We start from the raw sequence: 21,289 nt of genomic DNA on the forward strand, positions 1-21,289 counted from the left end.
TGAAAAACATCTATATGGATGGCAGTAATTGGGAATTTAATAATTTTTTGATGTTTCTTGTGGTGCTTGGGAAATCCTCTGAGAATGATCTATGTATTTTCAGTTACCCCATTCTGTGCTAAAACTCTGTGCTGAAACTATACATAAATTTTATTCTCTCTTTTTCTTTCTTTCTTTCTTTTTTTTTTAAAAGCACAAAGCAGGCTAACTTTAAGGTCAAGTTTCCTTTTTAGTCAGGTGTCTGTATCAGGTCCTTATTTTTTCCTTTTGTTTTTATTGCTATAGTGTTCTTTATTACTTTTTCCCAAGTCACTTTAGAAATAAAAAAGGTGTGGGAATAAAACCACCGGAGTCAGAGATTCAGACAATCTGAACGTTGTCTCCCCATGAGAATTACTCTTGTGGCTGGAACAGGATGCGAGTGTGTTTTTTTTACTTGATGTTATTTGATTACTGGTTCATCAAAACTTTATCAGCTCTATTGCATTGACTCCCAAAAGCTTGAGAGTAACAGAGGAATTGCAAATAGTGCTTGTATCATATCACAGGACCTCCAACTTCACCGTCAAAGGAAGCAATGCAAAGGAGTGGAACATTTTTGGAAGGAGCATGAAAGCATTTGGACGCAAGGCCCAGTTCTACAACTAAGGTGCTGGATGACCTTGGAAAACCTGCTTCACCTCTCTTGCTCCCTTTACCTTAAAGAGGAAGCTGCTTCCTGAAGTTACCTGTAAAATGTTTCCATTTCAGACCTAAAAAGAATCTCTCACTTCATGGATCTTAGGTTAAGAATTATTAAGGGTTCTGTGGGGTATTACCATAAATAAATACCATTGATATAGAGATTTTGATAATGTTGAAAGTCATACATGTCTTCTCCACTCCATGAAGCCCACCTCCTCCTTGGATGAACTCTAGGTACTGAGATCCTGGATTGGGAACTGTTGAGGTCTTGCCAGATCCTCACTTATCTAACAAAGGATGAGTCTGATGGCTCTTACAGAACAAGCAGGAGATCCAGGGTGCAGGGGTTGGGGGGGGGGGAGAGAACAAAAGTCAAAGCTCTATGTGGGTCTGAATGTGTTTGTTGGCTATAGTAGTAGATTCATTTTTCTTTTCTTTTTAAAATAAATTTATTTATTTTATTTTTGGCTGTGTTGGGTCTTCGTTGCTGTGCGCGGGCTTTCTCTAGTTGTGGCGAGCAGGGGCTACTCTCCGTTGCGGTGCACGGGCTTCTCGTTGTGGTGGCTTCTCTTGGTGCAGAGCACGGGCTCTAGGCGCACGGGCTTCAGTAGTTGTGGCACGTGGGCTCAGTAATTGTGGCTCGCGGGCTCTAGAGCACAGGCTCAGTAGTTGTGGTGCACGGGCTTAGTTGCTCTGTGGCATGTACGATCTTCCCGGGCCAGGGTTCGAACCCGTGTCCCCTGCTTTGGCAGGCGGACTCTGAACCACTGCGCCACCAGGGAAGCCCAGATTCATTTTTCTTTGGGTCCAAATTCTCTGACGTGCATATTGATGGCACAAGTAGCATCACCTGTCATTTAGGGATGCTCCCTGGGAGTTTTGGGGTGAGACAACTCATTTCCACTACTCAGTCTACTTTTTTTGGGCCCCAGCCCAAAACATGAGTGACAAGTGGCATCTATGAGGTATGGAACAGGGGAATCAGGCAAATAATTATAGTGTCTTTTATTTGTCTAGAGAGGGAGGAGGAACACCATTAGCACACTTTCTGGGCGAATTCCAAAAGATGTTTGTGGGCAGGAATGCTCTTTGTGATTGGACCTCACACCCTCCTTACCCTGTTGGGATGTCTTGGCCTGTCCATGGGTTACTATCCTGTATGGAGAGTAGAACTTGTGCCCCAAAGTCCAGGAGACATAACGTCCCACGCTCTTGCCCTTTCTGCTGATACAACTCTAACCGTGCCTATTACCGTTAACCACCATTTGTTAAGTACTTGCTAGGGGGCAGGCAAGGTACATCTACATTTATCATCTCACTTAATACTGAAAACATCCCTTTACTGTAGGTAACATTATTGTCCTCATTTGGCTAATGTGGAAATTGAGGCACTGGGCTTCTTTTGTCTTCTTTACCTAGCTGGTCAGTAGTAGAGATGTGATTTGAAGTGAATCAGCTAGCCTCGAGAGTCTTCCTCTTAAATATCGTGTTGTGCTGTGTCCACAAACACATATGGCCATCTGTGTCTGACCACTAGGATCACAGGGATTAAAACACTGCCCACTGGCTCATATTTCTGCCACTAGTCTAAGCCCCTTTCAGTGGCTTGAGTCAGAGCTGTAGACGTGGTGGGTCACGAATGCTGCAGAAGCTTTGAGAGCAGAATCTTCGGAGGGTCCCTGAGAATATGCTATTGGAGCAAGTATACTGTAGCAGTTTCTTCCTGTTACTCAGCGGGACCTCGAGTCTGCTCCTGTCTGATCTCCATGTTAATTTCTTAACACTCTCCCCTTAGACTTTTAACTTCAGCAATATCAAAAAGCGTGTATTTCCTGAGTTCTCCATGCTCTCCTGCTGCCTGGGATGCTGGCCTCCTTCCCCATCCTTCACCTGGCGATGTTCTCTGTCCCTCCAGACTGACCAGATGCCCTGCCTGAGCATTCTCTCGACATTCTTCTACGTTTTTCCTGGTTCCCCAGAAGTCCTTATTCTCTGTCGAAAGTGACACCCACGGGGCGTTTACCATGGCAAATCCAAATGATTCGTCTCATGTCTGGTTCCTAAACTTCTCTAGGACTTGGACTGGATACTGTAAACCTAGCATCTCCTGAGTCTGGCTGGAAGATCTCTGATACACGTTTGGCACATTGCCAGTGCCAGACAAACCTGGATAATGTGCTCTTTTCCAAGTGAATAGTTAGCTTTCATTGCTTTTTTATTAGATTGAATCATATGAAATTGCTGTTTTCATAAGTTAAAATGGCTTGAATACCAGCATTTCAAATGTATATTTTTCTATTCCCGTGAGCATTTTCAATCTGTTCCTCTCCTGGGTTCCTTCCCTTCTGCTTTTACAAACCAAGGGTTTCCCCTGCATATCCTAAATACATCTTTTCCTTTTTCTGACACTGCCTTCCCTTGAGTCCTGAACTTCTGGAAGGAGTTGGCTATATTCAGTGTTTCCACGTCCGCAGCACCCACTCGTGCTTCAGTCTTTTGCCATCTGATCCCCCCTCTCTCTACTCTCCTGAAGCTGCTTCAGTTGTTTTTAGGCAGCCCTGGAAAAGTAAATGCAGTCAATCAATTCTATATAATTAATTGATAACTACATGTGTATTATTTTAAAACGAGAGAGAATATATGGAGAGCATTTAGAAATGAGCCCCAAAAGATTTGGAGAATTCAAAGGCAAGAATCTTTATAATCTCAGAGAGGGTATATGTAAACTTTACTTACATTTCTGGAGCCAAATTAAAGAAGCCATAGAAATAGAGGGTTTTATAGAATCAAGACTAAGCAAATAAAACCATGCCATGGCACTTGTACCATCTACCCTCTTCAGTGGTGGGGAACACTCCTGGCTCCATCTCTCCTGGCCACGTAATTGACTCCTCTTCCCATCCCTGCCTGAGTCCTGCCCATGGGCATCCTCCACCCTCCTCCTCCCTTTGGGAGCCTCATGCATCTACCATTTGTGAACATCTGCACGTCCAGCTGTAATGTGTACTCCAGGCCGAATTTCGCTCTGGCTTTGGTGTATCAATAGGACTCAAACCAGGATTGTCATCTTTCTCCCCAAATTGCTTTCTCTTCCTGTTATTTCCCCCTTCAATGGTCCTTTTTAATGTTTTTGCCTCTGGGTCCACCTCTAGCATTTCTACCGTTCTTGTCCCACTGTCTAAGCCCTCACCCTGGACTGTTTCTTCCAGCATCCTAACTTTCTTCCACCTGTCTGCCAGCTCCACCCACTCACATGTTGAAAATAGTCCTTGGTGAGGTTGACTTAATCACATTTGCATTTCCCACAGCAACTAGCACTGTGCTCAGGTAAAATAGGTCTTCGATGCATATATGTTGAGTTCAGAGAAATTAATCTTTTAAATCACAGGTACAGTCAGACTGCATTGTTGTAAGTTTTGAAAAATAGAAGAAAGGAAAAAAAACTCACAAATCTACCACCCCAGCACACTGTTCCAGTCCCTTTGGCGTAGTCTCTCATGAGTTTCCCTGTTCCTATTTTTAGGTGAGGTTTACAAAGTTGTTATTGTTATCCCAGTGGTCCACCCAGAGCACAGAGTTTCTTAGCAAGGGCTGCATCCTAGCAATTAATGTTGCTCACCAAATTTTTCCGGCTCTCTGCCTTCCCAGTGGGATTGTACTTCCCAGCTCCCTGCAGTTAAGTGAGGACGTATGACCAGAACTGGCCGATGATCAATTCATTGCTGACCCCTCAGAGCATTCTCTCCATGGCTCTTCCATCAACTTTGGTCCTTGAGTGAGATCACAACACAGAGAAGCCCCCAAGTGACCCATGATGGCCATGAAGTGGGAGTGAGAAAAAAAGCTTTATTTTCAGCCCTTAACATTTTGGGTCTGTTACTGCAGCAAACCTTAGCTCAATTGGAGATGTAGATTTCTATTTCTGGGAGATTCTCTGATTTAACACCATCGTTTTACAGATAGAGAAACTGAGACTCAGACAAGGGAAATGGCCTAAGTCATACAGAGTCAGTCTTGGCACATGACTGGAGCCCAGGTTCGCTGACTCCTTGGACACTTCCCCCAGCAGCACCCTGGGTCCTGCATGCCGTCAGCCTTGCATGATGCTGCCCTGCTTTTCCTCTCTGTTTTGTGGTAGTATTTCTGCTGCAGAATGTGTGAGGCCAGGCTGTCCCTGGAGTATGGGTCGCTGAGCTGCTCTAATTTTCTACCTTGACAGGTCATTTGAGAGAGCCCAGGGGTCCACTTTTGGAGCCCTCTGCAAAATGCCATGATACAGGTGCCTACCTCAGAACTATGGCAGCTGGAAGAATGCTTCCTTTTCCAAATGATCACCTCGAGTTTAGGCAACAGCATCTCTGTGCGAGTGGGAGTTCAACAGTTCTACTTTGGAATTATCCGATGGTGACAAAATTCTCAGATTCAAAGGTATGAGGATAATTAGGACTCTCGTTAATCGTTCTGTATTCCTTTGCCCACCCCCACCCCCCAGCAATGAGATGCACACAGATTAATTACTGTCTGCTATATATAAATGTAGAGAAAAGCAATCTGCCTTGGAGAGGCAGAGGGTAACTGTCATTTAATACATCACAGCTTTCCGCACACCTGTTCTCCCTTTGCTGTTGCCATGGAAACCACACTTTATAAGAGAAGCTGTGCATAATTAGCATGGATAGAGGTCTATATCAATCAGAATAATTTGGAAGAATACTAAAAACCCAAAGGAGCAGCCACAACTACTTGTCTCAGTAGGAAGGAATCAGATCTCCACTGTGTGGTAAGTGAGGAAGCAGTTACAGTAGGAAATCAGCAAGATTAGCAGTTCTGGGTCAGCTGAAAAACAAGGAGCCAGCCTTCCTGCACTGGAGAGCAAGAAAACTTTGACATGAGTTTGACTCTTTCCTTTTAAGTGCTCGTTAGAGTCACACAAAGGAGATACAAAGCCAAACAAACACGTGAATTAACTTGGAGGTGATGGGGCTCAGGTAGCCGGAGCTGTGCTTGAGTCAGGAGGGCTCTGCACATCTGGGGCACCCCTGCTGCAATGGCAGGCAGGGAGGCTGGGACTCCAAGTCTCCAACTGTGGGAGGAGCAGGTGGCTGAGGGTGGGGGTCCTTCAGGAACAGTGAGCAGCTTCCAAAGAGTGGGATTTTGTGAGTGGTTGAAATCACAAAATTTCCTTCTAGTGGTGGAAAGAATTTCAGAAATAATCGAGTTCAAATGCGCTAGTTTTGGGGAGAGGAACGGGACTCACAGAGAGATGCAACTTGCCTGAGGTTTCAAAGCAGCTGGTGGCCAAGCTCTCTGGTTCTCACTAGTACTCTTTGCCAAGGCCACTGATTGGACCACCACTGGGTTGGTTTCCTGGTCAGAAATTCTTTGGTCCTTTATTACCATGAGGATGAAACTGAGCATGTGGCACCAAAAGCCATTTGGACTTTGGCATTTACAGTCTTTGACAGTTTCCCTTTAGGTGTGGATGTGCAAATTCATTCAGTCGTTCATTCATTCATGCAATACACATTCATTAAGTAAAACGGGATCATATTAAATTCTTTTGAGATAACACACACAAAGCTGCCCGCAGACTGTAAATTTCCAGAGCTCTTACTGGATCCGTGTTTATATTAATCAATAGTCATTCATTCAGCATTTACACATTGAGTGCCTACTATGAGCCCACTGTATTCTAGGTGCTGGGAAATAGCTATGAGAAAGGCACGAAGATCTCTGCCTTCACAGAACTTGCATTCTAGTGGGGAGAGACAGACCCTAAGTATGGAAACAAATAAGTAAGATAATTTAATTTTTTGTAATTAAAAAAAATTTATTGAAATATGGTTGATTTACAATGTTGTGTTGATTTCTGCTATATAGCAAGATGATTCAGTTATACATATATATATTCTTTTCCATTATGGTTTATCACCAGATATTGAATATAGTTCCCTGTACTATACAGTAGGACCTTGTTTTTTTTTTTGGTGCGCTATGTGGCTTGAAGATCTTACTCCATTGCCCAGCCAGGGATCGAACCCAGGCCTCAGCAGTGAAGGCGCCGAATCCTAACCCCTAGACCACCAGGGAACTCCCTAGGACCTTCTTGTTTATCTGTTCTCTATATAATAGTTTGCAGCTGCTAATCCCAAACTCCCAATCCATCCCTTCCCCACGCCCCTCTCCCCTTGGCAACCACAAGTCTGTCCTCTATGTCTGTGAGTCTGTTTCTGTTTTGTAGATAAGTTCATTTGTGTCATAGTTTAGATTCCACATATAAGTGATATCATATGGTATTTGTCTTTCTCTGTCTGACTTACGTTGCTTAGTATGATCATATCTGGGTCCATCCATGTTGCTGCCAATGGCATTATTTGATTCTTTTTAATGGCTGGACTACTCCACTCTCATCAGAAAGGGGGCAAGAAAGGATCCAAGCAAGTGCCTAGTTCTGGTTAACATAGGTGACTTCAGAGTCTTTCCCCAAACTTCCACTCCTTTGTGGTTTAGTGGACTCTTGATTTGGGGCGTGTTGGGCCTCGTTTTGGAAGTCAGCCTGCAAATACTACTGTCCCTTCTATTTCCTCTGGGCTGAGTTCTTCCCCCTAGAATTCATTCTCCAAATACTTCTTGTGTTCAGAAGCCACTCGCTTCTCTAAGCAGACTTCATCCTTTCCAGGTTTAAAATTTATATATTATCTTTTTCTTTTACAGTTAATAGAGTATCAAAAATGAGGACAGTGTGACCCAGGATGAAGCAGGGTAAAGAATTTTCTCTGGAATGCTTATATGGGCGTTGTGCTGGGCCTGCTAATCTTAGTGTTTAGGCATCGTTTCTTTGGAAAAGTGATTATCCCTTGAAAACTGGAATGGATAATGGGGAAACTTGAAACAGCCTTGAAACTGGAATAAATGTTTTATTATGGATGCCAGCTTCAGTGGTATTTGTACAGCAACAAAGCAGATCTTGAAGCCAGGCATTCATTCCTCTTTATTCCAGAATCTTATCAATAGTTATTTGGACCAAGATTTCACACAAAAGATTGATTTTCTGGTTTTTTTAAAAAATAAATTTATTTATTTATTTTCAGATGTGTTGGGTCTTTGTTGTGTGCGGGCTTTCTCTAGTTGCGGTGAGCGGGGGCTATTCTTCATTGCGGTGCGTGGGCTTCTCACTGTCGTGGCTTCTCTTGTTGCGGAACATGGGCTCTAGGTGCCTGGGCTTCAGTAGTTGTGGCTTGCGGGCTCTGGAGCTCAGGCTCAGTAGTTGTGGCACACGGGCTTAGTTGCTCTGTGGCATGTGGGATCTTCCCCTGCCAGGGCTCGAACCTGTGTCCCTTGCATCGGCAGGCAGATTCTTAACAACTGCGCCACCAGGGAAGCCCATGATTTTCTGTTTATTCCTTTGGCCTTTATATTGATTGTATATTTGTATTGTTGTACTGAATATGGTTACTTATATATATATATGTACATGAACAAAATATGTTTAATAAGTATGCATAAAATATATGAACTTAAAAACTGTTCCCTGGTGGAACATTAGTGTCTTGGTTGAAATATCTAAGTGACTTCCAGAAGAAATTGTTAGTTCCACTCCAGTGTACTTTGTTCCTGTATAGGAGTTCACACTCGATACAACAATGATGCTTAATTTTTTATTGTTGTTGTTTTACAGGTCCCTGAGAATTCTAGGAACTCTTATGTACAGGACAGAACAGATTAAAACAAAAACAAAAACAGCTCTTGGGTTGGTTCCTAGAGGGAGAGACAAGCTATTTGATTCTATTCCATTATTATGGAGGGCCTTTACAATGAAGAAATACAGTCCTGGAGTAGATTGCAAAAATGCTCTCTATTACCCACCTCTCTGTGTCTATGTCCTTTGTAAAGTGACTTTGCAACTCCTCTCGTCAAGAGATGAAGTCCATTTCCCTGTCTCTGAATCTGGGCTGGCCTTGTGACTTGCTTTGCCTGTATGATTTGCTAGAGATGACGGTTGCCAGTTTTGAATGTAGGCCTTGAGAGTTCTTGTGCTCTCCGCTACCTCTCTTGGGATTCCGTCTTCCACCCATGTGATCAAGCCCAGGCTACCTTGCTGGAGGCTGAAAGAGAATGTGGACCAGAACCAAGTCAGTCTGAACATCTCAGACAAGGCCACCAAAGATCAGCTAAGCTTTCCTCGGCAGCTGACTACAGATATATGAGTGAGTGTAGCTGAGGTCAGATAAGCCTGGCTCAGATCTGCACAACCACCCATCTAACTTACAGATTCATGAGCAATAGTAAATACTCACTGTTTTAAATGACTAAGTTTGGGATGGTTTGTTATGCAGCGATAGCTAGCTGATACAGATAGAATCACAAGAAAGTGAGCTTCTTGAGTGAAAGATTCATGTCTGATTCTCTAGTTATTATGAGCTTCTTAAACATAATAGGTGTCTATTATTAAATGTTTATTAAATTTGTGAGTACAGTGTGATTAATTTGGTTTCCAGCATTGGAGGTCTTTCTAGTGCCACAGCTAGAAGGATGGTCATTTCCCTCACAAACCATGTGATTTCTGTAGGAGAGGAATGGATTCTGTAGCAGAGGTGCTAGTTTTTCCACAATATCTGCTCTCAACTTCTTTCTTAGTTCTAAAACCCTTAGTTTTTATTTTGACATATGGATTGCTGCAATAAAGAATACATTTTCTGGCCCCTATCACATATATGTATATGACTGAGTTCTGGACAATGAGATGTAAGTGAAAGGGAAGGGGCAGGCTCTTTTTTTCCTTACCTCATTTTTGCTGGTTGGGATGCAGATGTGCTGGCTGGATATAGTGCAGCTATATTGGAAAATGGGGTAGAAATCATATGCTCAGAGTACAACACAGCAAATTTAAGGATATTGGGTCTGTGATCAGTGTTCTTAATTATTCACTCCCTCTTCCCTGTAAGAGAGAGAATCCTTCATTCATTTTATTATTTTTTAAACATCTTTATTGGAGTATAATTGCTTTACAATGGTGTGTTAGTTTCTGCTGTATAACAAAGTGAATCAGCTATATGTATACATATATCCCCATATCCCCTCCCTCTTGCGTCTCCCTCCTACCCTCCCTATCCCACCCCTCTAGGCGGTCACAAAGCACCGAGCTGACCTCTCTATGCTATGTGGCTGCTTTCCACTAGCTATCTATTTTATATTTGGTAGTGTATGTATGTCAGTGCCACTCTCTCACTTTGTCCCAGCTTACCCTTCCCCCTCCGTGTGTCCTCAAGTCCATTCTCTATGACTGCATCTTTATTCCTGTCCTGCCACTAGGTTCTTCAGAACCTTTTTTTTTTTAGATCCATATATATCTGTTAACAAATGATATATGTTTTTCTTTCTGACTTACTTCACTCTGTATGACAGACTCTAGATCCATCTACCTCACTACAAATAACTCAATTTTGTTTCTTTTTATGTGTGTTATGTGTGTTAGTTTCTGCTTTATAACAAAGTGAATCAGTTATACATATACACATGTTCCCATATCTCTTCCCTCTTGTGTCTCCCTCCCTCCCACCCTCCCTATCCCACCCCTCCAGGCGGTCACAAAGCAGCGAGCTGATCTCCCTATGCTATGCGGCTGCTTCCTACTAGCTATCTACCTTACGTTTGGTAGTGTATATATGTCCATGCCTCTCTCTCGCTTTGTCAAAGCTTACCCATCCCCCTCCCAGTATTTTCAAGTCCATTCTCTAGTAGGTCTGTGTCTTTATTCCTGTCTTACCCCTAGGTTCTTCATGACATTTTTTTCCCTTAAATTCCATATATATGTGTTAGCATACGGTATTTGTCTTTCTCTTTCTGACTTACTTCACTCTGTATGACAGACTCTAGGTCTACTACCTCATTACAAATAGCTCAATTTCATTTCTTTTTATGGCTGAGTAATAGTCCATTGTATATATGTGCCACATCTTCTTTATCCATTCATCTGATGATGGACACTTAGGTTGCTTCCATCTCTGGGCTATTGTAAATAGAGCTGTAATGAACATTTTGGTACATGATTCTTTTTGAATTATGGTTTTCTCAGGGTATATGCCCAGTAGTGGGATTGCTGGGTCGCATGGTAGTTCTATTTTTAGTTTTTTAAGGAGCCTCCGTACTGTTCTCCATTGAGGCTGTATCAATTTACTTTCCCATGAACAGTGCAACAGGTTCCCTTTTCTCCACTCTCCAGCATTTATTGTTTCTAGATTTTTTGATGATGACCATTCTGACCAGTGTGAGGTGATACTTCATTGTAGTTTTGATTTGCATTTCTCTAATGATTAGTGATGTTGAGCATCCTTTCAGGTGTTTGTTGGCAATCTGTATATCTTCTTTGGAGAAATGTCTATTTAGGTCTTCTGCCCATTTTTGGATTGAGTTTTTTTTTTTTTTTGATATTGAGCTGTATAAGCTGCTTGTATATTTTGCAGATTAATCCTTTGTCAGTTTCTTCATTTGCAAATATTTTCTCCCATCCTGAGGGTTGTCTTTTCTTCTTGTTTATGGTTTCCTTTGCTGTACAAAAGCTTTTAAGTTTCATTAGGTCTCACTTGTTTATATTTGTTTTTATTTCCATTTCTCTAGGAGGTGGGTCAAAAAGGATCTCGCTGTGATTTATGTCATAGAGTGTTCTACCTATGTTTTCCTCTAAGAGTTTGATAGTTTCTGGCCTTACATTTAGGTCTTTAATCCATTTTGAGCTTATTTTTGTGTATGGTGTTAGGGAGTGATCTAATCTCATACTTTTACATGTACCTGTCCAGTTTTCCCAGCACCACTTATTGAAGAGGCTGTCCTTTCTCCACTGTACATTCCTGCCTCCTTTATCAAAGATAAGGTGACCATATGTGTGTGGGTTTACCTCTGGGCTTTCTATCCCGTTCCATTGATCTGTCTTTCTGTTTTTGTGCCAGTACAATACTGTCTTGATTACTGTAGCTTTGTAGTGTAGTCTGAAGTCAGGGAGCCTGATTCCTCCAGCTCTGTTTTTCTTTCTCAAGATTGCTTTGGTTATTTTGGGTCGTTTGTGTTTCCAAGCAAATTGTGAAATTTTTTGTTCTAGTTCTGTGAAAAATGCCATTGGTAGTTTGATAGGGATTGCATTGAATCTGTAGATTGCTTTGGGTAGTATAGTCATTTTCAGTGTTGATTCTTCCAATCAAAGAACATGGTATATCTCTCCATCTGTTTGTATAATCTTTAGTTTCTTTCATCAGTGTCTTACAGTTTTCTGCATACAGGTCTTTTGTCTCCTTACATCAGTTTATGCCTAGGTATTTTATTCTTTTTGTTGCAGTGGTAAATGGGAGTGTTTCCTTAATTTCTCTTTCAGATTTTTCATCATTAGTGTATAGGAATATAAGAGATTTCTGTGCATTAATTTTGTATCCTGCTACTTTACCAAATTCATTGATTAGCTTCTGGTAGCATTGATTAGTTTTCTGGTAGCATCTTTAGGATTCTCTAAGTATAGTATCATATCATCTGCAAGCAGTGATAGTTCTACTTCTTCTTTGCAATTAGGATTCCTTTTATTTCTTTTTCTTCTCTGATTGCTGAGGCTAAAACTTCCAAATCTATGTTCTGTGTTGAATAATAGCAACGAGAGTGGGCAACCTTGTCTTTTTCCTGATCTTAGTGGAAATGGTTTCAGTTTTTCACCATTGAGAATGATGTTGGCTGTGAGTTTGTCATATATGGCCTTTAATATGTTGAGGTAAGTTCCCTCTATGCCTATTTTCTGGAGGATTTTTATCATAAATGGGTGTTGAATTATGTCAGTAGCTTCTTCTGTATCTACTGAGATGATCATATTGTTTTTAACCTTCGACCTATTAATATGGTGTATCACAGTGATTGATTTGCATATATTGAAGAATCCTTGCATTCCTAGGATAAACCCCTCTTGATCATGGTGTATGATCATTTTAATGTGCTGTTGGATTCTGTTTGCTAATATTTTGTTGAGGATTTTTGCATCTATATTCATTGGTGATATTGGTCTGTAGTTTTCTTTTTTTTGTTACATCTTTGTCTGGTTTTGGTATCAGGGTGATGGTGGCCTCGTAGAATGAGTTTGGGAGGGTTCCTCCCTCTGCCATATTTTGGAAGAATTTGAGGATAGGCATTAGCTGTTCTCTAAATGTTTGATAGAATTCGTCCGTGAAGCCATTTGGTCCTGGGCTTTGTTTGTTGGAAAATTCTTAATCATAGTTTCAATTTCAGTGCTTGTGATTGGTCTGTTTATATTTTCTTTTTCTTCCTTGTTCAGTCTCAGAAGTTTGTGCTTTTCTAAGAATTTGTCCCTTTCTTCCAGGTTGTCCATTTTATTGGCATAGAGTTGCTTGTACTAATCTCTCTTGATCCTTTGTATTTCTGCAATATCAATTGTTACTTCTTCTTTTTCATTTCTAATTCTGTTCATTTGAGTCTTCTCCCTTTTTTTCTTGATGAGTCTCGCTAATGGTTTATTAATTTTGTTTATCTTCTCAAAGAACCAGCTTTTAGTTTTATTGATCTTTGCTATTGTTTCCTTCATTTCTTTTTCATTTATTTCTGATCTGATCTTTATGATTTCTTTCCTTCTGCTAACTTTGGGGTTTTTTGTTCTTCTTTCTCTAATTGCTTTAGGTGTAAGGTTAGGTTGTTTATTTGAGATTTTTCTTGTTGTTGTTTTTTTTTTGGCGGTATGCGGGCCTCTCACTGTGTGGCCTCTCCCGTTGTGGAGCACAGGCTCCGGACGCGCAGGCTTAGTGGCCATGGCTCACGGGCCCAGCCGCTCCGCGGCATGTGAGATCTTCCCGGACTGGGGCACGAACCCGCGTCCCCTGCATCGGCTGGTGGCCTCTCAACCACTGCACCACCAGGGAAGCCCCTCTTGTTTTTTGAGGTAGGACTGTATTGGTATAAACTTCCCTCTTAAAACTGCTTTTGCTGCATCCTGTAGGTTTTCGGTCGTCACGTTTTCATTGTCATTTATTTCTAGGTATTTTTAAAAAAATTTATTTATTTTTGACTGTGTTGGGCCTTTGTTGCTGTGCGCCGGCTTTCTCTAATTGCGGTGAGTGGGGGCTACTCTTGTTGCGGTGTTTGGGCTTCTCATTTCAGTGGCATCTCCTGTTGCAGAGCATAGGCTCTTTTCGCCCAGGCTTCAGGAGTTGTGGCTCGCAGGCTCTGGAGCGCAGCCTCAGTAGTTGTGGTGCACGGGCTTAGTTGCTCCATAGCATGTGGGGTCCTCCCGGACCAGGGCTCGAACCCATGTCCCCTGCATTAGCAAGCGGATTCTTAACCACTGTGCCACCAGGGAAGCCCCCTAGGTATTTTTTGATCTCCTCTTTAATTTTTTCAGTGATCTTTTGGTTATTTAGTTAACGTATTGTTTAGCCTCCATGTGGTTGTGTTTTTTAGTTTTTTCCTGTAATTGATATCCAGTCTCATAGCACTGTGGTTGGAAAAGATACTGATATGATTTCAATTTTCTTAAATTTGCAAAGGCTTGTTTTGTGACCCAAGGTATGATCTATACTGGAGAATATTCCATGAGCACTTGAGAAGAAAGTGTATTCTGTTGTTTTGGATGGAATGTCTTGTAAATATCAGTTAAGTCCATCTTGTTTAATGTGTCATTTAAAGCTTGTATTTCCTTATTTATTTTCATTTTGGATGATCTGTCCATTGGTGAAAGTGGGGTGTTAACAGTCGCCTACTTCGATTGTGTTACTGTCGATTTCCCCTTTTATGGCTGTTAGCATTTGCCTTATGTATTTAGGTGCTCTGATGTTGGGTGCATAAATATTTACAATTGTTACATGTTCTTCTTGGATTGATCCCTTGATCATTATGTAGTGTCCTTCTTTGTCTCTTGCAGTAGTCTTTATTTGAAAGTCTATTTTGTCTGATATGAGAATTGCTACTCCAGCTTTCTTTTGATTTCCAAATGCATGGAATATCTTTTTCCATCCCCTCACTTTCAGTCTATATGTGTCCCTAGGTCTGAAGTGGGTCACTTCTAGACAGCATATATACGGGTCTTGTTTTTTTACCCATCCATTCAGCCAGTCTCTGTCTTTTGGTTGGAGCATTTTATCCTTTTACATTTAAGGTAATTATCGATATGTATATTTCTATTACCATTTTCTTAATTGTTTTGGGTTTGTTATTGCAGGTCTTTTCCTTCTCTTGTGTTTCCTGCCTAGAGAATTTAGCATCTGTTGTAAAGCTGGTTTGGTGGTGCTGAATTCTGTTAGCTTTTGCTTGTCTGTAAAGAGTTTAGTTTCTCTGTCGAATCTGAATGATATCCTTGCTGGTTAGAGTAATATTGGTTGTAAGTTTTCCCCTTTCATCACTTTAAATATGCCCTGCCATTCCCTTCTGGTTTGCAGAGTTTCTGCTGAAAGATCAGCTGTTAACCTTATGGGGATTACCTTGTATGTTATTTGTTGCTTTTCCCTTGCTGCTTTTAATATTTTTTCTTTGTATTTATTTTTTGATAGTTTGAATACTATGTGTCTTGGCGTGTTTCTCCTTGGTTTTATCCTGTCTGGGACTTTCTGCACTTCCTGGACTTGATTGATTATTTCCTTTCCCATATTAGGGAATTTTTCAACTGTAATCTCTCCAAATATTTTCTCAGTCCCTTTCTTTTTCTCTTCTTCTTCTCTGACCCCTATAATTCGAATTCTGTTTAATTTAATGTTGTCCCAGATGTTTCTGAGATGGTCCTCAATTCTTTTCATTCTTTTTTCTTTATTCTGCTCCGCAGTAATTATTTCCAGTATTTTATCTTCCAGGTCATTTATCCGTTCTTCTGCCTCATTTATTCTGCTATTGATTCCTCCTAGAGAATTTTTCATTTCATTTATTGTGCTGTTCATCATTGTTTGTTTGCTCTTTAGTTCTTCTAGGTCCTTGTTAAATATTTCTTGTATTTTCTCCATTCTATTTCCAAGATTTTGTATCATCTTTACTATCATTACTCTGAATTCTTTTTCAGGTAGACTGCCTATTTCCTCTTCACTTGTTTGGTCTGGTGGGGTTTTACTTTGCTCCTTCATCTGCTGCATATTTCTCTTTCTTCTCAGTTTGCTTAACTTACTCTGTTTGGGGTCTCCCTTTTGCAGGCTGCAGGTTCGTATTTCCCGTTGTTTTTGGTGTCTGCCCCCTGTGCATAACGTTGGTTCAGTGGGTTGTATAGGCTTCCTGGTGGAGGAGGCTGGTGCCTGTGTTCTGGTAGCTGAATCTTGTCTTTCTGGTGGGCAGGACTGCTTCCGGTGGTGTGTTTTGGGGTGTCTGTGAACTTACTATGATTTTATGCAGCCTCTCTGCTAATGGGTGCAGTTGTGTTCCTGTCTTGCTAGTTGTTTGGCATGGGGTGTCCAAGACTGGAGCTTGCTTGTCAGTGAGTGGAGCTTGGTCTTAGCGTTGAGACGGAGATCTCTGGGAGAGCTCTCGGTGATTGATATTACATGGGGCCTGGAGGTCTCTGGTTGTCCAATGTCCTAAACTTGGTTCTCCCACCTCAGAGGCTCAGGCCTGACACCCAGCCGGAGTACCAAGACCCTGTCAACCACACGGCCAGGTACGTGGGGAGTTTCTTACCTTTTGCGAAGTCTGGGGTCTTCTGCCAGTGTTCAGTAGGTGTTCTGTAGGAGTTGTTCCCTATGTAGATGTATTTTTGTTGTATTTATGGGGAGGAAGGTGATCTCCACGTCTTACTCTTCTGCCATCTTGAAGGTCCTCCTCGAGAATCCTTCATTCTTACTCAGTTATCTATGTCTCAACTGGGTGCATATGCATCCATTTGCTTATTTCACATTCCCAAATGAGAAAGAATAGAGGTGAGGGCAAGACTAGGATGGACTATTTCAATTCTCATTTCATTTGATATTGACAACCTGCTGTCTACCTAGTTCTGTTGTCCAAGATACTGTGGCCCAGCTAATTAACAATGCAAGAAGGTGAAAACCAAATGGCAAAACAAGTTCTCTTAGGCACTCCACATTCCCTAGGTTCAAGGGCAGGTTGATCAGGGAGCTGTGGAGGGGTGGCAGGCCTCATGAATGAGGTAGACAGGCCTCTTGGATGTTGGGCTCCACCCCATTCTTACCTTCTCTCCACCATAACCTTGTCTTGGTGGGAGAGGGCATCATGACAAAAAATGAGGGACTTCCAGAGGGGCAGAGGGTGCCTGCTGAGCTGTAGTGATGGCCAAGGTGGGCAGGGGAGGTAAGGTGGGCGCACATAGTGGAGTCACTTCAGCACCAAGCTGAGGACTTTGTACTTGAACCTGTGGGCATGGCCTTAGGGATTTTAGAGGACAGCTGCAAGCTAAGAGTCTTATATTGGGTTGGCTAAAAAGTTCATTCGGGTTTTTCCGTAAGATGTTTTGAAAAACCCAAATGAACTTTCTGGACAACCCAGTATTTTAGTGAGACTAGTTGTGTGACAGTGTGAAGGGACTAGATTCAGGCGGGGCAGAGAGAGGGGGATGGAGACTTTGGTTCTGCAGGTGGGGTGAAGATGGCCTGAGCAGCATGGTATCTATGAAATGGAGAGATGGGGAAGGATGGACTTTGCAAAGGAAGCTACAAAAGGAATCTGGTGGCTGGATGTCAGGGCTGAATAAGATACAAGAGCTGAACTTTCCTTCTTCTTCTTCCTTTTTTTTTTTTTTAACTTTTTATTGGAGCATAGCTCAGGGGTCCTGAACCCCCAGGCTGCGGACTGCTAGCAGTCCGCAGCCTGTTAGGAACCAGGCCGCATAGCAGGAGATGAGTGGTGGGCGAGCAAGCAAAGCTTCATCTGCCGCTCCCCATCGCTCCCTATTGCTCACATTACTGCCCGAACCATCCCCCACACTCCCGCCTGTGGAAAAATTTCTTCCACAAAAACAGTCCCTGGTGCCAAAAAGGTTGGGGACGGCTGGTATAGCTGATTTACAATGTTGCATTAGTTTCTGCTGTACAGCAAAGTGAATCAGTTACACATATACATATACTCACTTTTTTTAAGATTCTTTTCCCATATAGGTCATTACAGAGTACTGAGTAGAGTTCCCTGTGCTATACAGTAGGTCCTTATAAAATAGATAACTAATAAGGATCAACTTGCCTCCTTTTTATACATGGAAATGGGAAGATCGGCATTGCCATTGAGAGAAACGGGCCAGAGAGGCGGGCTCCAGTCTGAGTAGGATGGGGGCTGATGCCTTCAATTTGGAGTTTCTTGTCTGCACTGAGACCTGACCACCCTCAGGGGATCTGTTCAGTGGGCAGTTGGCAGTAGAGGGTAGGGATGGAGCTGAGAGTGGGACTGGATGGAGCTCCCTGACTGGTCAGCAGGGTCAGGCAGACTGGCATCTAGATCGTCTCTCCCTAGAATCAAATGTCCAGGGGGTAAAGACAGCGTTTATTAGCAGACCTTTTGTTCATTGCCTATTATGTGGTACCCGGTGCTGAACACTTTGCATGAACTATCTAGCTTTATCCTCATCCTACAGGGCAGCACACCAGCAAAGAAAGAAGACTGAAGGGAGGGAAAGCTTCAAAGTGCAGCATCCTTGTGCCGAGACAGGGTTGAGGTGTTGAGAGGACTAGCTGTGGGACCTTGGGCAGCGAACTGAACATCTCTGAGGCTCCATTTCCTCAGCCTAAAATTAGTAATAGTAGCGATAAAAAATAGTACAATAATAAAAAATAAAAGTGATAGTAATTTCTATGTTCTGTATCTATTACAACATATACTACTCACAACTTAATGTCTTACAACTTGTTGTATTTGTGAATCTGCATTTTGGGCAGGGCCAGGTGGGGACAACATGTCTCTGTTCCAGAAGGTCTGGGACCTGTGTTGGGATGGCTCGAGGGGCTGGGGCTGGCAGGGCATCCCTCTGCATGAGGTCTGCTCTGTGTACTCTCTCCATCATGGCAGCTCGGAGGTCCAAGAGTGAGTGTTCTAGGAGACAGAAAGCAGAGGCTGCTGGCCTGTTAAGGTCAAGGCCTGGCAGCTAGCACAGCTGGGCTTCCATTGTGTTTTATTGACCAAAGTAGGTCTAGAGTCAGGGCAAGGAGACAGACCCCCCCACTCTCAGTGGAGTGTCCCTCTTCTGTGGTCCTCTTTAACTGGTGAAGATGAAATAATATAATGAACACGAAAGGCTTAGCATGCCATCTAGACATCTTAAGAGCTCAGTAAACAGTAGTTATTGTCATGATTAGAGGTAGTGTCAGAATTATCAGAGAGAGATTCGGGATTGAGTAAAGGTGCTGGATTCAATGACGAAGAGGCCATTGGTGATTTTAGAGAGACAGCGGTGGCCTTGCTTTCATGGCTGTGGTCGAGGTGGGGCGGCCAGTGTGCAGGAGGTAAGGGGTGAGTTGGTGGCAACTCCAGAAAGGCAGCGCATGGGCTGGAGAAGTTCAACTGCAGAAGGACAGAGAGAAACTGGCGAGTCACTGTGCGTGAGCAGGGGCAGGGCGGCAAGGCCCTCAGGGGGATGGTTCTCCCAGGGAAGTGGCTCAGGGGCAGGGAGGCATGCGTGTGGGGAGGACAAGAAGGAGACAGAGGTATTTGGAAGAGGAAGAGGGGTGAGGCAGAGAGACTGAGAAAAAGTATGAGTATCTGTGTTTTAAAGGCCAAGTTTATTCTACGAAAGCTGTTTATTTAAGATTTGCATGCAAATGAAAACAGCCAGGACGTAAGCTCCTTAGAGGAGGGACTTTGAGAGGGAGAAGAGTTTACAGTCCTCATTTCAGGCTGGTAGACAGGCAGCTGCCCAGGCCAGGCTAAGGGCAAAGCTTCAGCTGGGAGGGGGTCTGGTCGGGCAGACCGAGGAGTGTTGTTTTTGGGGTCAGTGGTTGGGGACATTGATTTTACACTTAAGAGTGGAGGGTGACACACAGCCAGGGTAATATGAAGCCAAGGCCACATCAGGAGTAATTTTGGAGGCCCTAAGAACTAAAATGTTTATGGTTCTTCCTCTACCCCTATGTAGTTGAATAAAAAGAAAAAAAATTAGTGTTAAGAAGTCAAGCAAAGTTCTGATTTTTCCCATGACGCTTTGATGCTTCTTTTAAAATAGAAACTGTGAATGTTTTCAAAAATGAAGTTTTGGTGCCCCTGCTTTGTGGGAGCCTTAGGTCTGGGCTTGGCTGGCCTGGAGGGCAGTCTGGTGCTGTGGGCAAGGCCCTCTGTCCTCAGTGCTGGCCCTGGTGGGAGATGCTGGCCCTGGAATTCCTCCCTTGCAGACTCAGCTTTTTGGGTAAGGGTTCCTCCCAACACCCCAACCCCCTTGGACAGACCTGGGTCTCTTGCTCAGCTGCCTGCTGTCCTGTTTGAATATCCCTGAGGATTTATCCCTGGGAAGTTCCCTTTGTTTTTGACACAGGCTTCTTCAGGGCGGGGAGTATTTTGATTTGTTTGTTCTTTGCTGTATCCCCAGAGCCTAGCCCAGAGGCTGGCAAATAGCTGGCACTGGATCATTTGTTTCATGAATGTAAGAATGAAGGGGCATCATACGGGGGACAGGTGTGGAAGGGGAGCACTGAGAGCAAATCTTGGGTATTTCACAAATTTGTGAATGGCTCTGTAAGGGGCAGAGGGAAGTAGCTCAGATAAATCGATGGCTAAATCCTTGAAAAATGATCTCCATGTCTTTGGGATGAAACATGGAAGAAAGGAAGGGTTAGTTCCACGAATCCTGGGTAGGTTTTTTTTTTCTCATAACAACTGAGAAGTTTATATTTCTATTTGAAATGCAGAGTGAAACTGTGTACAGCCCTTTAAAAAAGTAGAATGTATTTACTTATGCACAGGCCATATGGGACTTTGGAGTGGGTGTTGATGGTACCAAAATAAACTCCCTGGATTCACAGCCATGAGCAGTAACTGGAGCAAAATTTCTCTTTCACCTTAGAAAACTTGAATTTATTTTAAACAATTTAAAATAGAGTGGGTTTTCCCATTATAAAATCAGTGCAGGCCTATTATAAAAAATCGGGAGAACACAGAAGAGGCAAAGTCTTGCTAAGTGAACTTTGTAGAGCATAGGTAGGGTGCCGGATGATGGCTGCAGGGACAACCCTTGAGACAACGGGAGATCAGAGCCTAGGGGACATTTTTAGGGCAACCTAAAGGTGAGCTGTGGCGGGACCACCTCTATCTTCTGAAGGCTGCAGGTCCTGTGTTAGGCTTGGGCAGGGTCTGGACCATCTGCCTGTCCCTGTAACTCCACATCATGGCTCTTGAGTTTCTGTGATCCCCCAAAGAAGACTCTGTCTCTCCTTGGGGGGAAACAAAGCAGACTGGTGTTCTGTAAAGATCATCTATTTTCTGCAACACCAGCAGCTTCTGGAGGGTGTGCAGAGACCACAGGGATGACAGGGAAGCCGTAATTGACCCTGAAGGCCAAGAGGGCTTATCCTTTCATGCAGCAACTCATTAGAGACTCTGCTCCGTAGCGGACCCTGAGCTGCGGGTACAGTGGTGAGTGAATAGGCGTGATGCCTGCTCTCACGGATATTACGGTTTAGTTTATGTCCACTGAGTTTATGTCCACTGTGTCCTCATATGTGAC

Source organism: Grampus griseus (genome assembly GCF_964374135.1).
Source record: "Grampus griseus genome assembly, chromosome: 10".
Lineage (NCBI taxonomy): Eukaryota > Metazoa > Chordata > Mammalia > Artiodactyla > Delphinidae > Grampus > Grampus griseus.